This window comes from Pezoporus flaviventris, unplaced genomic scaffold (genome assembly GCF_033815535.1).
Source record: "Pezoporus flaviventris isolate CSIRO_AGI_PZ_B2104156 unplaced genomic scaffold, CSIRO_AGI_Pfla_v1 ptg000066l, whole genome shotgun sequence".
Taxonomy (NCBI): Eukaryota; Metazoa; Chordata; class Aves; order Psittaciformes; family Psittacidae; genus Pezoporus; species Pezoporus flaviventris.
This window is the reverse complement of record NW_026892614.1, coordinates 11,508,811-11,531,732: the sequence shown is the minus strand read 5'-3', so window position 1 is coordinate 11,531,732 and position 22,922 is coordinate 11,508,811. Positions and strand designations below refer to the sequence as shown.

General features: G+C 48.5%; 1 protein-coding gene across 1 annotated transcript in view; it reads right to left on the bottom strand.

Moving 5' to 3' along the window:
- Positions 1-7,641: 7,641 nt before the first annotated feature.
- TOMM20 (translocase of outer mitochondrial membrane 20) overlaps positions 7,642-22,922 on the bottom strand; it is a 112,733-nt gene continuing 97,452 nt past the window's right edge. Inside the window, exons 6-7 of the transcript XR_009746564.1 lie at positions 8,911-8,950; positions 7,642-7,980 (exon numbers count right to left, since the gene is read on the bottom strand). The gene's annotated coding sequence lies outside the window, so the exon portion shown is untranslated. The remainder of the gene's footprint in view (positions 7,981-8,910; positions 8,951-22,922) is intronic.

The following is a 22,922-nucleotide window of genomic DNA, read 5'->3' as shown; positions in this document are numbered from 1 at the left end:
GTTTTCAGCTGAGTTTGTGTGACGATGCATCTGACTGCCACATCCCATACTCACTGCGGCCTGCAGCACATCTGCAGCTTACTCAAAGCATCTGCTGGGGCTCCTGGAAAAATGTCTCTGCACTTCCTGGTGACTTGGGATTTCCTCAGACACCAAGGACACTTGAAATGGAGCAATCAAGCACTCCTTAGTAGGAAGTAGGAGCAGGCAGGCTGTGACAAGATGCTGGGGTCAGTTAATCCAGTGCTTGGCAAAGTCCCATGGCTCTGCGAGAATAGTGCAGTTAAGGCACTTTTCTGATTAAATCAGTAGTTATTAACCAAAAGGCACGTTTAGTGGGTAAGGGTGGGAGAGTCTCAGCTTCCTGGCTCATATGGGAAGACAAAATTACCCTCAGAAATTCAGACTTTGCAGCAAAAGGACGTCTTTTGTGGAAAGAGGTTAGATATCATCAGGGAAAGATGCTCACCCCTCACACACCTTGTTTGGTTATTGGCTGAGGCAGGAATGCTCTGTGCTGCTGAACGTGAGGTGCTGGTGAAGTGTGGGTGACAGGCATGAGGGGAGGGATGTGGCCAAGCCAACCCAAGAGCCAGCAGCAGGGCCTCGCCAGGCAGATGAGAGATAAAGGCACTCCCCCAGCACAGCCTCGGCAGAGTGGCTGGCACAAAGGGACTGGGTCTGCCCACCCTCGTGTTATCAGGATGAGCCCCACAGAGCATGGCTATTATTTGCTTTAGAGGATGCATTTTTGGCACCCAGTGTACAATATGTTGCTGTCACCCTCGTGACAACTCTGTAATCTCTTCTTTCCCTTCCAGTGTTATTGTCCCAGTTTCCAAGGAGCACACAAGAAGGATTTGCTTTTCTGGAGTGCGAGAATTCCTCACCAGGAAAGAAATGAGCAGAGACAGACGCGGGAAATTCTTCACTTGTCTATTTTTATTTACAGTGTAATTCCTGTCATTACCTTGAACAAAAATAGCACAACAGCAAGGCAGAAGCCAAGTTTCCTTTGCCTTTCTGCAGGAGCCCATTGACACCAGCCCTCAGCCACAGCCCCTGCTGGGCTGCCTGCAAAGCCACAGCTCCCTTCCACCAATAACTTACACTTACAGCTCCAGGCAGGTCCTGTCTGCACCTCAGGGTCCTGGGACAGCTCGTAGAAGCCGGACAGCATCAGTGCTGTAGGCAGTGAGAAGATGCTGATGGTGCATGCTGCCCCGGCAGTGCCGCCCTCCAGGCTCTTATGAGTTAAACCAACTGGGTTTAATATTCACCAGCAGAAGCGAACATGCACTGATAGCCCTGTCGAAAAGTAACACAAGCTGTACTGAAGTACTGCTGAAAAACAACACAAAAGAGGCAGAAAGGTAGTGCTACCTCCACAACTAGGAGCCTCCATGTTGAGAGGCTTTCAGGTTTCCAGCAAGGTGACACTGCGCCCGCAGTGACATTGAGGGGAGAGCAAGTGGCCGCTCCTGAGTTATCAGATGAGTTACCATCTTTTGGATGGAGAAAAATCACAGGCTGCTTTTAAGTGCTTCTCTTTTAAAAAGCAGTTGGCGGTTTTCACAGCAAACCTGAGATTTGGACATCATCTTCAAATCCATCATGTTTTATCTACAGAAAAAAAAAGCAGAATCTGCCTTTTACAAAGCCAAGGAGCTGCCAACTGCTTCTCACTTCCTCCCCAGCAAGGACATACACGAAGGACAAGTTTTTCAAAGCACCTCCAGAGATTAAGCACCCATGCCCTGTTGACCATCAATGCAACAAGCGCACCCAAGTCCCTTAAGCTCCTCTGAAAATCTCATTCTTTGATGTCATTTCAAAGGCTTCAAAGCTAAGGTTTGTCTCTTTGAGGAGGGAAGAAAAGGAAGAGCGTGGAAGCATTAAAGCAACTCATCTTAAAGCCCTTTGCCTAGTTCTGCCAGGGTGCAGAGCATCACCAGAGAGCATGGGGTAGCTCACCAAGGTGGGAGCCTTCCCTGGCTGACCCTGCAGCGGGGATGCTTGTAACTACCCTTTCCCAGGGAGGAAAGGGATGGGACCAAGGAAGACAGTGGCAGAGCCAGAACCTTGGCCTGGGGTTTGAAGGGCCTGTGGCAAGGGAGTGATATCTCCTACCCAAGGAGACCAAAGTGCTCAACAGCCTGAGGGCAAACATCATCTGTGTTCACCCCTGCCTTATGTCCCTTATTACGAGGCAGCAGAAGCATGGGCAGCATATGAGCCCTGCTCATGGTTGGAGGCGGGACCTGCTTCGCCCAGCTTTGCTTCATGCATAAGCCCTTTCCTCCATGCACATCCTTCCCACATGTGTTTTCCTTGACAGCAAACAGAAAATCCTCTTTGAAACATTTCAGCCTCTGAGATAGGAAGTTGCTGCTACAAGCTGTATGAAAATATGCAGCTGACATGGTCTCTACGAATCCTCCTTCGGAGGGAAAGAATTATTATATCTCATTGGGCATCAGAGAATTCAGTGGCCTGCTCTTATATGGAATTGCTGGGATTTAATACATGTGAACTGTAAAGTTTTTTCCTATGATTATGGTATCCATAGCAGTGCTACTCTGAGTAGATTCTTGGAGTGCTCATTTTCTTCAGTATTATGAGAATTCAGTCAAAGTCAGCTCCCAGTACCGTGAGAACCATATAAATCCACAGGAAAAAAAAAAAAAAAAGCAGTCTTAAACAGACTTCTTTCCTCCCAAACAGGCAACCAAAATGAAAAGTTGTGTTTTGTGGTTTGCCCAGGGAGGAGAGAGACGCAGGAGCTGTGGGGGCAGTCTTTTGTCAATTTTACCTCAGAAAACGTGATAGGCTGAACCAGAACCTGGGCACACGCTCTCCTTTCACTCATCAGAAACGCTTCCCTGTTGTTATTTGCTTTAATCTGGACAGCAGAGCAGTTTTCCAGCCGTGCGCAGCGATTCGTTCGTGCCCTGTGGAGCCGGGAGGCTGGCCCCAGGCAGCAGAGCCGTGCTCGGGGAAGGCAGCAGCAGCCGCCTCAAGTTCATCCTCTGACCTCCCATCCTACTCCTCGCAATGATGTCACTTTTGCAAAGTGCAAAGCAGGCGCCTGTTTCTGTTTCCATTGCAGTATCACCACTGGCGACGATAAGGATGATTTATTTTGATTACAGTACCCAGGCACTCCAGTCAAACAGGCAGGCCCCCCATGTGCCAGATACAAGGCAAAACAAGGAGCGCTGAAGGTCACCTCCTCCTCACTGAACTTGCCGTCTGGGAGAGAGCTGGTGCAAATACCTCAGCAATGTAAATAGCATCCTACGGTTTACTTATGGCCTCCATGAATCAAGAGGGGCCTCTTGTTTACCTTTCAAAAACTTCCCAAAATAGCACAGCAAACAGAAATGTTACTTGTGCCTCCAGGACCCACTTCTGGAGAGGGGCAGCAAGGGAAGCCCCCGGGGGCAGCTCTGCCCCGTTGCCACCCCTGGAAAAGGTGCTGTACTGCAGTGAGGCTCTGGCTGCTCCCTCCTTCCTCCACCAGCTCCCTGGGCTGTGTTTCACCCACAGCTTTTATGTATCCCCAGGGCCAAGAAAGCGAGGAAGGGAGGGGAAAAAAGCCTGTTTGAGGAAATGGGGATTAGCCAGCACTGCTGCTTGCTCTGCTGCGTTTTACTGGTCTCCATGTAGACATCACCGACGCGTTACAGCTCCCACGGCCCCGTGGCAGAGGTGCCGTGTGTCCCCCATGAGCAGGGATGTGTGCTTCTCTTTGCTGCTATGGCTCACAAAATGACTTTTTGGCTCAGTAATCCTACCCAAGCCAGTCGAAGGGCTCACGTCACCAGATAGGGTTCACACCTCTGGGACAGAGCAGGGCAGCAGGGAAAGGGAGCAAGGGGCTAGGTGAAGATGAATGGGTATATTGTTTCTGTCTGCCTGCCTGCAGTTTTATTAAGTGCAAAATCTATAATAAGATATTAAATCTGGTTGACATTTCTCAGCCAACACTTTTTTTAAACAAATTCAGCCAAAAGTTGCTTTCAGAAAACCTTGTGGTTGGAATAAAAAGGTGCCAACTTTATAATTTTTTTTATTTTCACAGAAAAAGTTGGGGTTTTATGTCTTGGGGTTTTTGTTGTGAGGGGTTTGGGGTTGTTTTATTTTGATTTTTTTTTTTTTTACTGTTTTTCATTCCTTCTGGTCAAAAAAGAAGAAAATAAAACTATTATAGGGCAGTAGGGTTTGGGTGAGTGTTGACAACCATTCAGTAATACTTTACTCAGCATGACTTGTTTCTGTGAAAATCCTGAGCTGCTTTCAAACTCTTCAAGTGGCACTAAAAATAAAAACCAGGTGTCGCTTCTTAGCAAGAACAGGGATCTGGACCCAAATGTTGCCAAAGTCTGGGGGGCTGATTTGTGTCCTTCTCCAGCACTATCTGTACCCAATGGTTATATGGCCAGAGCTAAGCCAGGCAGGAGGAGTACATGCCCCAAGCCACAGCACACCAAGAGGAGAGCATGGCAGCAGCTATGTCTGAAGAGACATGGGGACCATTGAGAGGAGGTGGTGGCAGAAGAAAGGTGTTTCTGACAGCAGAGGCTGAGGAGGTGGGAAGGAAGGAGCTTGGGAAAGCATGGGGATAAAGCACCCAGTGCCCCATCTCTGCGCTGCTGCATGCTGGTGGTGTACACGTTGGTCCACCAGCACTGCCAGATCCCATCCCCTGGCTAACAGTGGGGACAGGCAGCACCAGCATGGGTCAGCAGGACTTACAGGCAATGCAAAGGCCACAGAGAGTGTGAAAGGCATAGCTGGAAATCTCTGCATGGCTAGCACTGAGTCAGTACCACTCCCTCCTTCAGTTCCTTACTTAGGCAGCTGTTCCCAGGGCTCCAAAAACAAAAGGCGTGAGAAGAGAGGGAGGCTCAGGAAAAACATGAGCTACAGCTATACAGTGTGAATATCATAAACAGCTAACTTAAGGAGCTTAATGCAAGTCTTGTTGTGGGCATCGTAATGGCATGCTGGCTGCATCCATTATGTATGGAAACAGGAATCTGCTGATTCAGCTGTGAGGGCTTTTGAAGTGATGGCAGCTGAATTTGCACTGAACCTTCGTCTGTCAATTCATCCTTTTAACTGAACAGGCACGTTTTTAACAAGCCACCACTTCTCCAGCCTGACAAATGGTTTCTAAGGCATCCCTTCTCTTTCAGCTGTTTGTCACTCAGTCATGCTCTTTCAGGTATAGACATTTGCTTTCCCCCACAGCAAAGCACTCCCTTTCCAGCCCATCTGGCTGCATCACACTGCAGAAACTCTTACGCAGCACCAGAAGAAAACAGCTGGGGAAAGGTTACCATGTCACATGCCCTCCTCCACGGATGCTATAGTCTGATATGCTCAGCTCTCAGTATCCGGTGTAATGAGGGCAGAGAAAGAAAAGCAAAACAAATAATACAAAATACATGTAAACAATGTCTAAGGAATGCAGTGCTTTAATACCTTTACCTTTAAAAAAACAAATTTAAGATGCAGTATGAGGCTAAAAATAAAAAAGAAAAAAACCCCACTGTGCATTATACTTCATAAGGGTTCTGAAAGAGTTCTGGTTTTTTTCAACATGGCATTTTAAACATCTAATCTGCAGCCCACAGATAATCAAAGGCTGACTGTAAAAAAGTCTTTCTTTGAATGACAGCTTGAAAAGTTCATGCACATTTCTCATAACAGATCCCCTAATTATCATTTCCATCAGTAGACTGCTAACACATATTCCGGGCACTACAGGCAGGAGAAAAAACCCAAGCAGGAAGTACCAGAGTGAGAGCACTTATCGTTCATATGATAAAAAGACCAAGCTCTAAGCAGCGTTAGAAAAGGCCAGTGGTCAGCTCAGATGAGGATGGGAGATTTCTGTCTACCCATCAAGACTGCCTATTGTTGCCAATGCTATACATCATGATAACAGAGAGTTTGTAGAAGTGGCCCTCAAACTCAAGTTTCACAGCAGGGAGGGCCTGCTGTATGGCAGAGCCTGTCTGGGGGGCTCACGCTCACTGCCTGGCATGGACAACAGAACCTGGCCTGACCTCTCCCTGGCAATTCTTGTATGCCTAATGAGATGTGTGAACATAGCCCTAAAATAAACTACATTTTGCACCACCACCCACATGCACACACACACTCAATGAGAAGCCCACCCAATGTGCTGTGTATAGGGAATGCTGTTGGCAGCGTCTCTTCAGAAGTGGAGCTTTAGGAGGTGCACAGCTTGAATTTCAGGAGCACATGGTCCAGACAGTCATTAAGACAGTCACAAAATTTGGACCCAGACCTCATGAAGCCTTCAAGTACATCCAGTGTTGCAATATGGAGCTTGGCTCTGCCCATCATTAAAATAATTACCTCCAAAGCACAGTGTTCTCCCAAAGACCAGATTTCCACCTCTTCCTTAGCAAAGTCCATGAATTTATATGTGGAAGAGGCAGGGTGGCCACTTCACAAAGGTATAGAGAGCCAATTCAGGTCTCTGGCTGAGGAAAAGGGAAGCATCACCTGGAGCCCTCACTGCATCTTCATGTGCGATTGCCTCTCCCAGCTTGTCTGCAGCCAGCAGCAGTAAAGCTCATCAGGATTCTCCACCTCAGATCTAAACCTGAGCAGATCACAGCTGTTCATGAGGTCTCCTCAATCAGCTTCCTGTTGGTAGAAAAGCCCAGTTTGAGCATGCTGGGCTTTTCTACCCAGATGAGCCAGACCACATCTTGAAGCATCCATGACAGGTCAGAGGGAGAGGCTCAGAAAGGCCTACCCAAATGCTGCAGCTTGAGCTCACTGCTGGCCAAACACTGGTGACTTACTGGTGCTGAAGCACTGAGCGCTGGGATTTGCCTCTTCCTCTGGCAGCTGTACCCTAACAGCCAAACACAGGTTAAGTTCACCCAGACAGAGAGCCCCGTAGACCCACAGAGCACAGGCAGTGCTGCAGGCAGATGCCAGCCAACAAGCCTTTAGGAGGAATCAGAGGAGTCAGATTATGGAAATGATGCTAAAAAGTGCAATTTTTGTTCCTTTGTATCACAACAAAGGGACTCAAGCCTGAGCATGGCGTCAGGGCTGAAGCCTGAGCATGGCATTTTTTCTCTACCTTAATTCGCTGTGACCATCTTCAGTGACCCTTGCATTAGTACCACACAGGCAGAGTGGTTTCCTAGCTTCTGCTGTCTGAGCCTCCAGCCAGGACACAGTAACACAGCAAAGCAGAGGACAGGAAAGGCTCTGAGGGGCTCCCAGGAGTTTCTTCCCCCAGGATGCACGACGGCTCCCCTGGCCAGTGTGAGGTCAGACCTCCCTGGTACAACTCTGAGCTGCACCTAATCCAGACCTCCCACCAGAGAGCTCCAAAATGTGTGCCCTTGCCAGTGTCCAGCTTGCAGGAAGGTCTCAGCCGTTCCTCTGAGCTCCCAGGTCACCACAAACCTGCAGACTCCACAGGGGAAATGAAGCCATCTCTGGAGAGAGTTGAAGGGGGACACCTGGCACATCTCCTTCTGTTCCCCAGCACCCCTCCTCCCAGTCCACTGTCAGGAATTCACCCCTGCAACAGGCACAAGCCTCCCAGCTTCACGGGCCACACGACCCAGAAAGGCAAACGATGATTTAGAAGCAAAATATTTACTGAGCAAAGTGGGGTAAAGTGCAGCAAACTTTATAAAATCCATTATGAAACTTCATACGCAGATCTCATGTACCCAAAAACACTTTGGTGTTCTTGTGACAGAGCAACTCCTAAAATGGAGGGATCTTCTAAACAAGTACCAGTGAGACTTTGTCACTTGCAACTAGTCAGTCAGAAGGAACAGGCTGGTTCTCTCGGTGACCCATTTGTTTTTCCTCTTCGTGGCTGTGCCTTTCCCATTTAGGAGATCAGTTTGCCTCTGCCAAATGGAGTCAAAGTCACCACTGTGAATCCAGTTTTTCTTTTCCCTGTTTCTTGGAAAGCACCAGTCAGTACCATGTCAAGACAAACAGAGAGAGAGGTTTGCTTAGGATCTATTTAAAGCAAAGCTCCAGTAATAACCCCAGGGCCAGCACTGATGTTTGTGACAAAACCGTGGCTACTGTTCATGAGAAGGGGTGGCAGCAAACATCCCACCTTTAACATAAAGAAGCCATAAACATGCACGATGCAAGCGAGAGAGATCTGCTCCTGCATCCCCACTATTGAGGCTGCTATTTGGATTCACTGGCTGTGTAGGGAAAAGTCCTGGAGCTGAACCGCTGCAAGCTGACGTGAGGTCCTGTAGTGCAGCAGAGACACCCTGAGTGACCTGAGAAGAAGATCTGGGTTTTCTGCCTCTGCTCATCAGACCTGGAGCAGTGGAAGATTGCTCTGACCCAGGAGAAAGCCTGGGCCTTGCAGGGGGTGACACAGCAGCATGGTCCCAACACCTCCTTCTGTACCCACCCTGGGTGCCAGGCAGCAGAAAGCAGACAGGGAGGCAGTGGTGGAGCAGACCAAGGGCTGCAGGAGGTCCTGTCCCCCCGGGGTGTCTCCTGCTGGGAAGCACAGGCACACACATCCCATGCATCTGGGAGCACACACACACTCGGCCCAGTGAAAGGGCTAATAATACCTGAGAAGAGCATCATGAGGCTAATTTCATTAGCGTCTATAAAACACTCTGACGCTCTATGAAGCACAAAGCGTTATTAAACAACCGTGCAGAGCAAAGCCAATAGTGCTTTGCATTTGTTTATATACGGTATTCTGCTGATACCATACCCTTGGGAAATGGTAACAGCTATAGTTACATTGGGTATTTACTACCACCTCGGCTCGCTGCAGCAATACTGACCGTACCTCTAAAAGCAATCTCAGAAATGTCTAGTCCATGGGGAATCTCGCTCTGTCCCACTTACAAGTATGCCAGTGCTTGCCTTTTCCTTCTGCAGCTCTTTTCTTTAAAAGAGACATTCATAACTTCGAGCTCCTTACCAGTGAACCTAATCCAGCAAGTATCCAAGACATTCAGGAAAAGAGACTTTCATAGCATTGGAATTTTTCCATGCCAGCACTTTTTTTATCCTAAGATAAATGGCTCTTACTTACAAGGCTAAAGGCTCTATTCTTTTCAAAATACTTCCCAGTTTCAAAGCAGCAATGGAAATTGGCTGTGCACCTGGCCAGCTGATCCAGCCTGGAGTCAGCCAAACAGCAAAAGGCGTCTTTCTTTACTGCAACACTGAGTGGTGCTGCGCAATGGACAAGCAGGCTGGATTGCTGATGTAAACAGGCTAACACTACATTAATGAGAATGTATTTAAGCAGGGCCTGGTCAGCACGGCACACTGAATTTCCAAACCAGGGGCTGCTGCCTGGGACACACCTGCTGAATTGGATGCTGGGTCTCTACTGCAGAGATTGTTTTTAGATTCTGAGCTACTGTACTGGGGAAAAGCCCTTCTGAGCCTTGTTCTCTACCCAGTTAACCTGAGCAGGCACTGAAGGACAGACCTCTGCAGTGCTTTGGGAGCAGGCCAGACCAGAAAACAGCTACAACAACCCCCCACACACACTCATGGACTCCACTCAGGCATGAGGCAGCACTCCTGCATGTACTGGATGGAAGCTGATTTTATCATAGGGGTGACCTAGGACTCCAGCTAATGAGATACTATCGTCTTTCTCTTGAGACGGGTTTAGAAAACACCTTGTTGAAAGCAGTCTTTTCCAAATTGCTCCCAGCAGGCAGAAGCACAAAGGAGGGGAGCAAGAAGAGGGGACAAGCACACTGCTTAGGGAATCTGGGCACTGTACTTGGACACCTGCATGGGGCTTCATGTTTTCATGCAAAACAACTTGCCTGAAGTCCTTGACAACAGCCAAGAGCAGCTCCCAGCCCTTGACTGCCTCTCAGCAGGGCTTGGCCTGTCCCAGCCAAAGATGTTTATTATAAAGTCCTAGGATATCTTGGGGCTATCTGTGCCTTTATCCAAAGCCCTTCCCTCTGCAGCTCCCTGCTGCCTGGGACCACCCATTTCCCCCCACCTTGTTTATGAGCCCCTGTTCCCATCAAGTCCTTCCGTGCCAGACTCCAGCCTCTGCCACCCCATGGCTACTGGCCATTCAGCACTGAGACCATCTGCGGGAGGTTGCACAATGCTTGGCCACATTCAGCTTGACCTGAGCTGGGGTTGTTGCTCTCACTTTCAAGAGCCACAGCCATAAAAAGAGACAGGATTTGCTGGCCAAGGAGAAGCCAGGGCGAGCTGATGCAGTGCAGGCTCCCGAGGTCAATGGCTGCAGCTCTGTGCTGGGGGAGGACACGCAATGCCTAATGTGGAAATGTTTGTATTTGGAGCAATATATAGTTACATTTAGCCCCTAGCAGCTGCAGAGGCTGTTTACAGTAGCACACAGTCCTCAGCCTATTAGCTGAAGGCCTGACAGTGACCAGATGCGGACAGGAACAACTGCGAAGCCTGCAGCCATGTTTATCTCCTTGCCAAGATCCCAACAATACCTTGCCTAATAAGTCTGGCACAGAAATAATCATTTAAAGAGCTAAAAAATACAACATCCGCAGCCCATCTTTACAGCCAGAAGGGGAGTTTTGTGAGGCTTACAGTCTAATCTTTCACTGTCCCAAGTGCTTCCCTCCTACTTCACAAACAGTGGGTGATTTATTTCCTGAATGGCTGGACGCAAGCCTCCTGTATGTAATCGCTCAACAAGGAGGCAGCACCTCTGCAGCCAAGCTTGGCCGCTTGCAGCAGCTGCACGGGGAAGCAGAAAGCAGCACCCTGCACCTGCAGTGCCAGCGGGCTGTTCTGCATAGGGGGGTGTCTAATTCACAAGGGGCTTCCCTCCTGCCCTGCATCTCTGATGCCAGGACGAGAGCTGGTCCCCAGGGCAGGCCACTGAACTGCAGCGTGCACACACACACCGGTCTGCGCGTGTCTTGTGCTGTGGAAAGGACAGGCTGTACTGCCACAGCGTGTGCCCCAGCAGCACCCAGCGCTCCACAGATTACCCTTAACTTGCTAAATTAAAAGAAAAACAAAACAAAGCCGCTCATTAGGTGCTTTCTGAGGGCCCAGGGAACCGTATCTTTGCTGGCAGCAGAACCAAACTTTGGATGAACATCAACACCAAGAAGCATAAGTTGTGCTCCAGTGGTTCACACAGTTTGTGACCTTGGCTAGCAGATAAGCCCGCATAGTATGATCTTCTGTGTTTTGCAGGCTGCAGGTACCAGGTGTTGTTGAAGGTCAGCCTCGAGGAAAAGGCTCTCCCACAGTTGGGAGAAGGTTACAGAGAATGATTTTTATGCAACATAAGCTTGTTGATGATTAACAATTTTCTTTCGGTTAACCGCGAAGTTAATAGTTATTCAAAGCACTCCATTGTAATGGGAGTGGAGATGGGGAGACGTACTACATTAACCTTTAATCTTGGACTCTGCAATAAAAATTAAAATGGAATATGGCACATAAGTATGATTAATTCTGCTTGCAAAGGGAGAGGGTGTCAATGTATGCTTTGGGAGGGAGTGTTTCCTTCTGACAGCGGGGTGCCCTGATGCAGGTGAGGATGTGCCACAGGAAGGCTGCACTCAGTGTTCATCCCTGTATTTTCTGCTTTTTTTCAAGCTCAAACCACATTCTGTTTTGACATCCACATTGCTAACAACTCTGCACCTCCCAAAAATCTCTAGACATTAGGGACTTGATGGACTAGTATTTTTAGTCATGGAGGGGAGAATGGAGAAAGAAGGGTGTCACTTGGCGACTTGAAACCATGGAAGAAGGCTACCATCAGTGAAATGTTTGTTAGCCTGTACCCACTGCAGCGTGCAGCTCCAGGGATAAGGATGGAGGACTCCCAAAGAGCTATGCCTCTCTGAAGCTCCCCTTGACTTGCTCCAGCTACCTCTCTAACCACAGTCACAGTCTGAGCCTTGGCACTAAACACAGCCAGTGCAGTTCCGCTGCCCAGGACTCACCGCTGACTCTCAGCCTCTGCCTGTGCCACACTGCTTTTCCTGAGCTCTGCAGACCTGCTGATGCACAAAGGGCCATTACCACATGCAGAGAGACTTGCTGGAGTCCATACTATAGAGTTTGTTTTCTACTTGCAGCTCAGTGACAAATGTTCGAAGAAGAGCATGGCAGACAGGCCTGAGGGGCAAACTTCATACTCACAGCATCCCCCAGCTCAGCGATGCTTGGATCTGGGTTTTGATGTGGGATTTGCAAAGCACTGTAATACCTGGGTCTGGATTCATCTTTCCTCTTTTCTCCTTCCTACTCCCCCAAGCCTTTCAAAAGTCTCTTGCCTGGTATCATTGGTGTTTTGACCTGAGACACTCACAGCCAGCACAAAGGCTGAGGGATTGGGTTCCTCAAACTGAATCAGAGCTGGTTTGAGTCTAGATTCTTCCTACAGTTCAGATACACCTGAGTGAGCCTGCCCACTTGTTTTCCCAAGGAGCTACCACTTCCTTGTCCCAGCCAGAAGTGCAAGTGTTAAGCTAGGGCAAATGGCTGGCTGTTTTCATGAATACTTTCTCAGCTACGGGTGTTTCTGTGAGCCATGCTAAATCTCCAGCTGTGTGTAAGTCATCATGCATTTCCCAATGCTTTCTGCATTCATTCAACAGCCATGCCAATATAATGTGTTCATTAAGAGAGAAATTGGCCAGCTGATGAGAAAACACTGTAAGCAGCTCTGCAGGCTCACACTGGTTCCTCTGACAGGCCAAGCAGCATGACCCCATGCACCAGCACACTCCCAACCCCCTTGCAAGGCTGGGGTCTGCCTCTGCTCCTGAGAGCAGGAGGAAGAGGTGGCTGTTCTCCTTCTCAGATTGAGTCATATCTCATGCACACAGACTGCCAGCTCACAGACAAAGAGGAAACTAAACACCTCCACAGCATGCCAGCCAATGCTGGCACCTCTGCCTGCTTTTGTGCAGGGAGCTGCAGTGGGGCGAATGCAAGGATCCAGCCTCCACCCTGCTCTCGCTCTGCACAGGGGGTCTTTACTCCCCTCTTCCACCACCACCAGCTCTCAGCAGTTGCAAGACTCTGCTCTCATGTCCTCCTTCCCAGCCCCAAGCCCTGCTTTGGTTTTGGTAAGCCCCAGCAGCCTAAGCCCTGGTGATCACAGCATAGCAGGCAGCTCCGAGCTGAGCTCATGGGGAGGGCAGAAGTGTACTGTGCTTGCAGGCAGAGGCATGAGAGGGCATGAGAGGCCCTCTGCTACCACAGCTCATACCTAGCAGCACCAATGGGCATCTCCTCAAGGTCTTTCAGTCCCAAGGCATCCTCTGGAGACCCGGGGTGGATGGGCAGACAGTGGTCAGGGCAGGCAGGAGGGCATGTCCCATTCAGGAGGAAGGCAGGCCAGAAAAGCCTGCATCAGTTCAGCCTGAGCCACTGCATGTTCGGTGTATTTTTCTTTGAGAAACGGATTTAACAAAGAATGAAGTAATAAACATGAGGATATACACAATGGCATATCTATAATGGCTTTGCAATTGCTGGCCTTTAGTGCACAGTTAATCTACAACCTGGCTAACTTGCCTCAAGGTAATCAAGAAGCAGTGGGAAATGGGTACCATCCTCCTGCCTCCACATAAGCCCCTTCTTCCAAACATCATAAAGTTATAAAGAAAGAGTTGCCTGCAAAGGTCTGCAGGATGAGGCCTTTTACATTTTCTGAGGCCAAGGTGCATCCTGATACCAGGAGGTGCGTCACTGCTGAACGATGCTGAGCTAGCAGTGACCCACAGAGTCACCCAGGGAAAGGGAGGCCCAGTCCACCACTTAGCCCAGATGTGGGACCAAATTTTGGCAGGACCCTATTAAAAAAACACTCCTATGTGAAATTTTTTTTCCAGTGAGAACCACACATCTGGGAGAAAATGCACTGCAGAGGAGACTGGGAATAGGAGCAGGCATAGAGGAGCCAGGTGATCTGGCTGGTGACAGAACCAAGGGTCCAAGATGGTTTCCTGGAGAAAAAACAGGTCTCACATTTGCTCTGCATATGTGTAGAAAGCACCTGGCCATGTTATTAAAAGGGAAGATACTTAGGAGCATGCCACAAGCAGAGGAAAAGAAGACAAGAGTGTTGCAGCTCCAAAAACTGGTGTGTAGTGAATTAGTGCAAAGTCACACTTAGATTCAGGCATTAACCCCAGGCTGAATCAATAACTAGCTAGTAACGGTATCTAATAAAGCACAGTTGTGCTGCACTTACATCTTCATCTTTCCATGACTTCCCACTCCTTCCATTTCCATTTACTGGCAAGAACCTTACAAGAAGCTGTAAATTCACTGGAAAGGAAGTACAGCGGCAAGACCAACACACTGTGCACAAAGCGGTCTGTGTGTAAAGCTCTTTCAGTCTTTCCTTCAGACCCTGGCGTGCTGAGGGGCAGAGCTCAGTGCCCCCAACCTCGGGTGCCCATCACGATGTATCTGTGGGCACATGGAATTCATTTTCCCACACCACAGCACACAGCTGCTCCTGCAGAGGTCTCTCCTACAGCCTCCCCACACCAGCTTTCTCTTCCCCACTCCCTCTAAAGCGTGCAGTTTTACATCATGAGGCATGCAATCCTCCTCTCCGGTCTCCCCCTGTGCCCATATAGACAGATGTCCATCCCAAAGCCCTGGAAGCCCTTACAGCCAGCACAACAGCAGGGCTGAGAAGGTCAAGGGCACATCTCCCTGCAGCAATGCTGAAGCAGACTACCTGTGTGCAGAGTCAGGCTGCCACAGGGCACTTGCTGCACCTGCTCTCTGGGCAGACTGCTCAGCCTCCAAGGCTGTGAAACTGGTGAGCTATAAAAAACATGAGTCACTCACCAAAAATCTCATATCCCTCTCCAGTTCAAAGCGTTTCCTAGAACCGTGCCGGCTGCGAGGCCTTGGGGACACAACTGTTTCCTGACATTAAAAATCCCCCTCCTGGTCTCTCGCAGCACCTCCCGAAACACATTGGTGTTTTTGCTGTGTCTCTCATGTCTGAAACGTTTCTCAGTAGAATATGGGTACTAACAAGGGAGGAAATGGGAAAAGGGGAGCAGCAGCAGCTGACAAATTTACCTGTTACAATGCAAAGTACATGCTTTACTCTTGGAGAGATAACATCTGCCCTACGTAGATAAGCAGACAACTGAGGAAAAGGCAGGGCAAGCCAGATGCTTTGAGTTCTTTCAGTCCATGAGGACAACACTGGCACCATCAGACCTTGAAACAGTGACTGAACTGAAACATGACACGGAAGCATCTTCAGAAAGAGGTGGGTTTTGCCTCCTCAGCCCAAGGGGGACTCCATCTCCCTGGCAGAGGAGAGCGCAGAGCCAGGGATGCAGGAGTTTCCAGTAAGGAGCCCAGAAAATAGGCCATGGGCAGCCTGGGCTGTGAGGAACAAAGGTGTCAGGCACACATAGTCCCAGAGCGGCAGCCACTGGGAACTGGATGCTAATAAAAGCATCTGAGCCCCACAGGCATGTGGGCTGGTTATGGGAGACTGTGGAGAGCTGTGGACAGAGCGGGATACTCTGCAGCCAGCCATGCATTCCTGCTATGTGGAAAGTAACACTGCTTGTGGCCTTGGGGGCATAATGTCATTCCTGGGAGAAATTATTGCCTGGTCAGAGCTATGCATGGCTGTCACGTGCGTAACAAGCAGGTTGTATCTGTGGTAACCTGCTTCAGTGATTTCTGCTCTGCTGGGAAGTCGATAAAAATTGACAACATCCCCATCAAATTGTTGTTCCTTGGTCCTTCTGTTCCAGAAGCATTTATTCCTCTGGAGAAGAAGATAAAGAAAGCAGTAAGAAATTTATTCTCTACATATAAGTGAAAACATCATTAAGAAAAGCTTTCATCAGGCAGGACACCCATTCAGCTAGCACTGTGCTTGACAAGATCCTTAAAGGCCTTGCTGTGCTGGGTGTACCACAGGCAGAGGAGGATGTTTAATGCATGCATCTTCATTGCTGCCTCTCTTGGGAAAAGTGCTGGATTCTCCTCCTCTTTCTCTCCAGGCTTATCTGTTGACAGATTACACCAAAAAAAGCCCTTTCATAAAGCTCCATTAGAATGCCAGTGCATGCAGCAAGGGCCACTGAAATATTCCCAAAGTCACAGACAAAGCTGACAATCTGCCATACTTTAGTGTAAGCTCTGACCCAGTATACAGCAAAACAGATGAATGGCACTTCCCCCAGGGCAGGAATCACTTCTGAAGCTGCTGACAACTCACTGTTTATCTCACTGCAGCCCCACTCCTAATAACAGTTGGAGATGAAACTTTTTTAACTCAAATTCCAGCCTGAAGATGTCCAGAAGAAAGACCCTTGACCTCTCTTCTGGTAGCCTTCTCAGCTCCTGGAGATGCTGCCTGTTGAGACGCTGCATTATTGTTTCCTGCTTGCAGGGCAGGAGTGATGGATGAGAACAAGGCTCTCTTCCCCCCTGCCCTGCGTGGACCCTGCCATGGGACAAGGTGGTACAGCCTCTAGCCACAGAATGTGGTCATGGCAGGAGTGGCATGCCCAACTCCCAGCTCAGACCAACCAGCCTCCAGCTTCTCCAAAGTTCACCTCTGATTGCTCCTGTTGTTAGCTCCAAAGCAGGAACAAACAGCAGATGCACCATTTAGTCAGTTTTGGTATTGCACAACTGAAAGAGAATAGGAAAGCACCCGCAGGAACTGAGCCAAGTCAATTAAGGTTGAGCAATACATGCACCTGGCTGTCAGAAGTGTAAGATACTCTCCCTTTAGTAATTACAGAGCAATTATGAAGTTAACAGCAATTCCAATAAGGACCTGTATTTCACAATACAGTTTTGTTCACAATCCATCAGGAGCAGTCACACCAAGGAGATACAGCTCTGAAACCAAACTGTCCTCACCCCTGCAGGCATAATCCTTTAAATGCCAATCTTTGGTGGGGTGTGATCTTGCACTAAGTCATAATTAAATGATTAGTTATTAACAGGATGTAATTGAAGCTGTACTTTAATGCGACTTTAAAAAAAATCCACCTTTTTTAAGGTAGGTAATGGAAACCAAGATGAGATGAAGAATTTGGGTATTGGGTTTATACAAGATCAGTTAGGCTATAATTCTGTAAAACCAGAAACAGATTAAAGCTGGGTTTCAATATATATGAAGACATCACAGCCTGTTCTGCATGGTCTGAATGAAAAGCTTCACATTTTCTGCTCTTTATAGTGGTAAAATCAGGATGGTTTCAGTTTATCCAATCCATCCAAAGAGTAAACAGAGAACAGAAATTATTATAAGGTCCAGAACAGATCCATCCCTGAATTTAACATATTAAAGCAAACTCAGATCTGCTGAACTTAAAGTCTGACTTGCACTGAAATCCAACTTTGCTCCAAAATACTCATCTGCCATTTTGTGCCTGTTGTAAGAGAGAAAAACACCCTACTTTGCTCCAAGTACCACGTGGCAGTACAAAGTGGAGGTCTCCTTTGGTGGCACTGTAGTGCTGTGGCTTCTGGCCAGGAACAAGGAGCACTGCGCCATCACCGTTTGCTAACAGGGACTAGAGATTATTGAGCAAGTGACTCAGGTTGTTTGCTTTAGCACCCGGCCTGCCCTCCTCTCTGAAACAGGCTGCCAGTGAACACAACCATGGGGATGTCCCTTGGTGCCACTGAGTTGGATTTCCGAGCACTGCAGATTACCACCCAGGCTATAAGCCTTCCCACGGCCCTGCACTAATCCAGACAGGCAGTGACATTTTGATATTATCTCCTTTACCCACCTTGCTCTACCTCTGTAGTACACTGCAGATGAGCCCATCCACACAGGTGATGACCTAGGCTACATAACCATGAACGCAAAGTGTTCAAACCCCTCGAGCAGGAAGAAAGCACACAGAACATGGACAGCACAGCTGGAAAAATGCTGCCAACATGTGCATAAAACCCATTAATTCTCTTTTCTAAGGGACTTTCTGGGCAAGAGAAGCCAGCCAGGAAGTCTTCTATCAAGCCTAGCATTAATCTCCTCACTGTCTCTTGTTCATATCTCCTTTCAGGTTTCATTTCATTCAAGTAGTGAAACCTGTTGTGGTTTGCTTTGATAAAGGTAGAGCCACTCACTTAGTGTGTTCAGGCAGTAGGGATGTTTTACTATCTCTCTCTGCATCTCCAGTAGGGCTGAAAAGGTGCTATTGTGGTTTGACAGCTAAAGGGATATGTGATTCTATCAAGAGGTATCCAAATATCTGAGTGCTCTATAAAGACTAAATAATTAATTATCAGAACTCCTGGCAGAAAGATAACCAAGCATTATTCCCATTCTCCAGACAACAAGAGTATTTCTGTAACGAGTCATGTTTATAAGAGCTACCCAAGGCTTCCTGTGAGCTAGTGAACCTGAGCACAGGTACCGTGAAAACCAGATTAACACGTCCCAGGCAGCATTTTCACCATCAGTGCAGCTAATGCCCTCTAATGAACCGGAAGAGACAGGGTCTCAAGCTCACAGAAAACATTTACAAGTATGTGTGAGCTGCCTTTTAAGTACAGAGCTGAGTAGGATTTGGAGGGCTCAGAGAGGAAACTAGGTGCCTACAGAAAATTTTCTCTTCCATCCTCTTTTCCTCTTCACCCACTTTGATCAGCAAGCACCACTCAGGACTTTTTTACTTAAAACTATGTATGGGATGAATTTTTAAACTAATGGTCGTATATACACATATTCACATGTGTGCATACATGCACAGGCACATACAGAATCACCATTGCTATTCTTTATGAATTTAGCAAAGGCTGCAGTACCCCATGAATATAACACCTCAGTGCCCTTCCCTCTAGTCTCCTGTTATGTCATCTTTCTAGTTTTACTTTATCTGTGTTTAGATCACATCTCTAGGACAAAGCGTACATCCTTTATACACTTCTGTGATGTGTTTTGGGGATTAGAGACACTGAGTCTCTCCAAGAAGAGCATGCTACATTTTTGTGTTTTATGGTGGTACCCTGGCAGTGAGAAGCTTTAAAAGCAAAGAAGGACAAACCATAGATCACCTTTAAATGGCAACATTTCAGTGCTTTTCACATGCTGTGCCATTGCCTTAGAAGGAGCCACACAGCACAGACTCAAGCAGGGTAATACAGAGAAGAGCTCAGCAGTCAGACCACCCCCTAAACCACATCCTGGGGAGCCAGAGTCACCCACTGCTGATGCCTGGATACAGCTCTGCACCAAAATTCTGCAGGCCAAGCAGCTGGGCATGGGATACCTCAGGATGTTCAGAGGCTTTCAGACCAATAGCCTTGCACACCTTGTGTTCATTTTACCCCATTGGTGCATTTATTGCCCCACAGACCCTCCTTACTCTCACCAGTTCCCCCAGCTGACAAACAACTTTCTCCTCTTTCCTCAGCCTGACCGGCTTGCCTTGAGCATTACCCTTTTTATAGGCAAGTTAACAAAACAAGGTACAGCTGCCCTGATGCTGTCTTCACACCACCTGGGAGAGCCCCACTGGTGCTGTCTGCCCAGGCCAACAGAAATTCATCCTGGTTTGATAGGGACAGCCAAGACGGGGCCTTCGATATGACCAACAGACCTTTTAGGTCACAAGGAGCACACGCTGATACGCTGTGTCCCAGGCAGAGCTGCCATGGCTGTGCCGGGGAGGTGACCCCCCCCAAAACCCTCCTTTGCCTACTGCCATGCTGCCACCCCGTCCTGTCATAAGCAGATCAGCTCTGCAGGGCCCCAGTGCTGCTTCTTCCAAGTGCGCATCATTCAGTTCCTCTCCATATCGCATTTACAGGCAGTATTCATCTTGTCATATCTTGCAGCATTTTCTCCATGGCAAGTTGCCGAGGATGATGCTGGGATGTTTATTTCACCCTTTTGTTAAGAAGGATGACAGGTTTTTGGATGAGCCTGCCATGGTCTGTAGGAGCCGAAAGCAGGAAAAAACAAGTTGGTCCAAAGTTGAGGGAAAGAGATACAGGCTGGGAACATTTCTGAGGCACCTGGACTTGCACCAGGAAGGGTTTGCTCCCCTGTGTCAGCACAGCTCCCTTCGCCGATAGTTTTGACACCATTGCCTCCCACTTTGACAGCCCTGGTTCGCACACCAAATTGCTCTGCAGCCCCTGTGCTCACAACTCTTTTAATATGATAGCATTGCTCAATGGAAGTCGTGGGGGTTTGGGTTAACTTGGGTGTTCTCAGTTGAAAGAGGAAAGAGGCATCCAGCGGCACTGATTAAATCTGCCTTAGATTTCAGAGTATTAACAGAGAAGGGCTGATGTCTCCTGGCACTGCATGGGTCTGACAGGATGCAGTAATTTATCTAGAATGCAGTAGCCTCCCCTGCTCTGGAGAGGGAGTTTATGCTGCCTGAACATCACCTCTGCATTGGTCCTCCTCTTCCCCCCAGGCATGAAGCTCATGTTAGCCTACTGTGCCTGGTGCTTGTCATTCCCCTATTTCCTGGGATGAAGGGTACACTGTGAACACAGCATCACCGTCAGCCCAACACTGACCTAAGATGGCATTATTGTTGAAAGCTATCATCCTATCCTGCCTCTCACCTCTGCTCCTACCTTCCTGTCACCTGCAGGTTGTCAGCCTGAGGGCTCATGGAGCTGTGGGGTGAACTGCCTCTGTTCACCAACCCTCCAGAGACCAAACCCTGCCCCACTAAGTCACTCATTTCCATGTGGACCAGTGAACGGCTCTAACACACGGCATGGCCACAGGACAGCTCACACAGCACTCTGGGACACATGGAACAGGGAAAACGCAGGAACACAACACTCTGGTGACAGCAGCATGGTTTTAGGTGAGCTTGATGGTAGTCAGACACTGCAGCCTGAAGTCTGGACATCACAGTGGATGTTCTGCCCCTGCTGCAGTGGTACAGCAGGGATCTGGGCAGTGCTTGGCCTTCCAAAGCACACTTCTGAAGTGTGCTCAGTTTCCACCAAAAAATACACTCTGCTGCATTTGCAGGAATTGTAAAAGGCCGATTTTGATCCAGTTAAAGTGCTTAGACTTGATTTTACATTTAAGCCAGGTTTCCCAAGGGAACATGTCACAGAAGGTGCCAGGGAATGTTAGGATCAAGGAGATGGGAGCATGGAGAAGACCTGAGGATACAGCAGCAATAAGGTGGAAGACAACTAAAAGCTAGTGGGAGGCAGGGACTTGAAAAGGATCTGAAGATACTACGTGGTGAAGAAAGCCATAGGGGTTATGGTGGAAAATCTGGGATTGTTTCGGTAGGGTTGCAGAAGATAAAGGACACAAATCTGTAAGAAATAGGGCTTTTTAAATTCCCTGGATTATGGAACCAGTGGGTTTTGACATCTAGTTGTTTTGCACACAGACACACCAGATGAATCCAGCTACTGCCCCATACTGTGGGAAGCAGATTTATCATGTGAACTCAGCTCTCTACCTAACACAACTGGTCCCCACCTATGAACAAGAAGCCAAACCAAAGCCACAGATCCAAAATACCCTAAATCTGGGGAAACTGAAATCTGTAGCTTGGACCTCCTCTAAACAACGCAAACAGCGGTATTTCAGGCCAGCCAGCCAGCTATGGACACCGAATGAAGACTTTCCCAAGACACCGAGCTACTCACCTGGCAGTGAACTATATGTACAGTCCCACTCTCACACAGCTCATGTCAAACTGATTAAGTTGCACTGCTCACCCCAGACCAGGCCTGGCAGCACAGTACAGGTTCTGCATCTCCACTCCACCTCTACCTTGTCTTTCACTGCGCAGAAATACTGGGGTGAGGCTGCAGAAACCTTACTACCCATATAAAAAAGATAGGCAGGGCTTGCAAGAGGCTGGATTTTAGGATGTATGAAGTGGGTTGTCAAGTGAGATGTTAAAAGTATAGCAGGGTTTAAATGTATTTAAATGTTTGAAAATCGTTTTTGTCTGAGCAATTGTGGTTAAGGACTCAGTAGACTTGAGTAGCTCATTAACTGTGCCCTGTTCCCCAGTCAAGTCATGAGCTGCTGGGACAGGCTGCTACCAATAGCAGAGGCAGGGTCTGTGCTGGACAAGATTGCAGGTAGGGTGAAGCTGGAAGGGCCGCTTGCTGCTGGAAAACCTGCCAGAATGAACAGCTCAAGATCTGCCTGAACGCATGGGCATCAGAGGGTCGGCATCCCTGATGCTCTGTGTATTGGGTCTCTGGCTGGTTCTAGTGAAGCCGAGAAAAAAATCAGCTTCTTTTAACTCCCAAGGGTGCAGCAGAGTGCTGTGTGCTTCTGCAATACTCCATCAATGGGTGAAACACTCTGGCACTGCTGCCAACAGCCACAAAGAGCCAATTTCCTTGTTCTTGCAGTGCAAGGAGGGTGTAAGCAGGTGTGAACTGCTACAGGCATTGGTGTGCATTACACACACTGTGGTAAACAGCTACGTGGTGTGCAGGGCCAGTGGAATCTTTGCCTCAACCCTTTAACCCAATTCTGGCTTCTTTGTCCAGTGCCACTGTGCTGCCCCTGTGCCCCAGGGCAGGCAGGGATGGATTGCCCATCTCCAAGGGTGAGGCACCTGAGACAGAGGATGTGGAACCTGGGCCATCATCCCAAATGATGTCTGCTGGGCACACAGATTGTGGCTCTTGGCATGTACAGCACTTGTGTCCTTCATCCTCAAAAGGCAGCCCGAGCCTCCCAATGGGTCACCTAGCTTTTCCGGATGCAGAGAGAGGGGTAGAGTAAGGCAGCTCAAAGCAAATGTGGAGCTAAGACCTCCTGCCCTGCTCTAGTGAGGTGCACTGTAATATCACAGGTTTGGGGCTCTTTTTAAATTCAGGGATCTGAAAGTACAGTGCCCTGTTTGCCCTCCCTGTTTCTGGGCAGCCCTTTTGCTCCCATC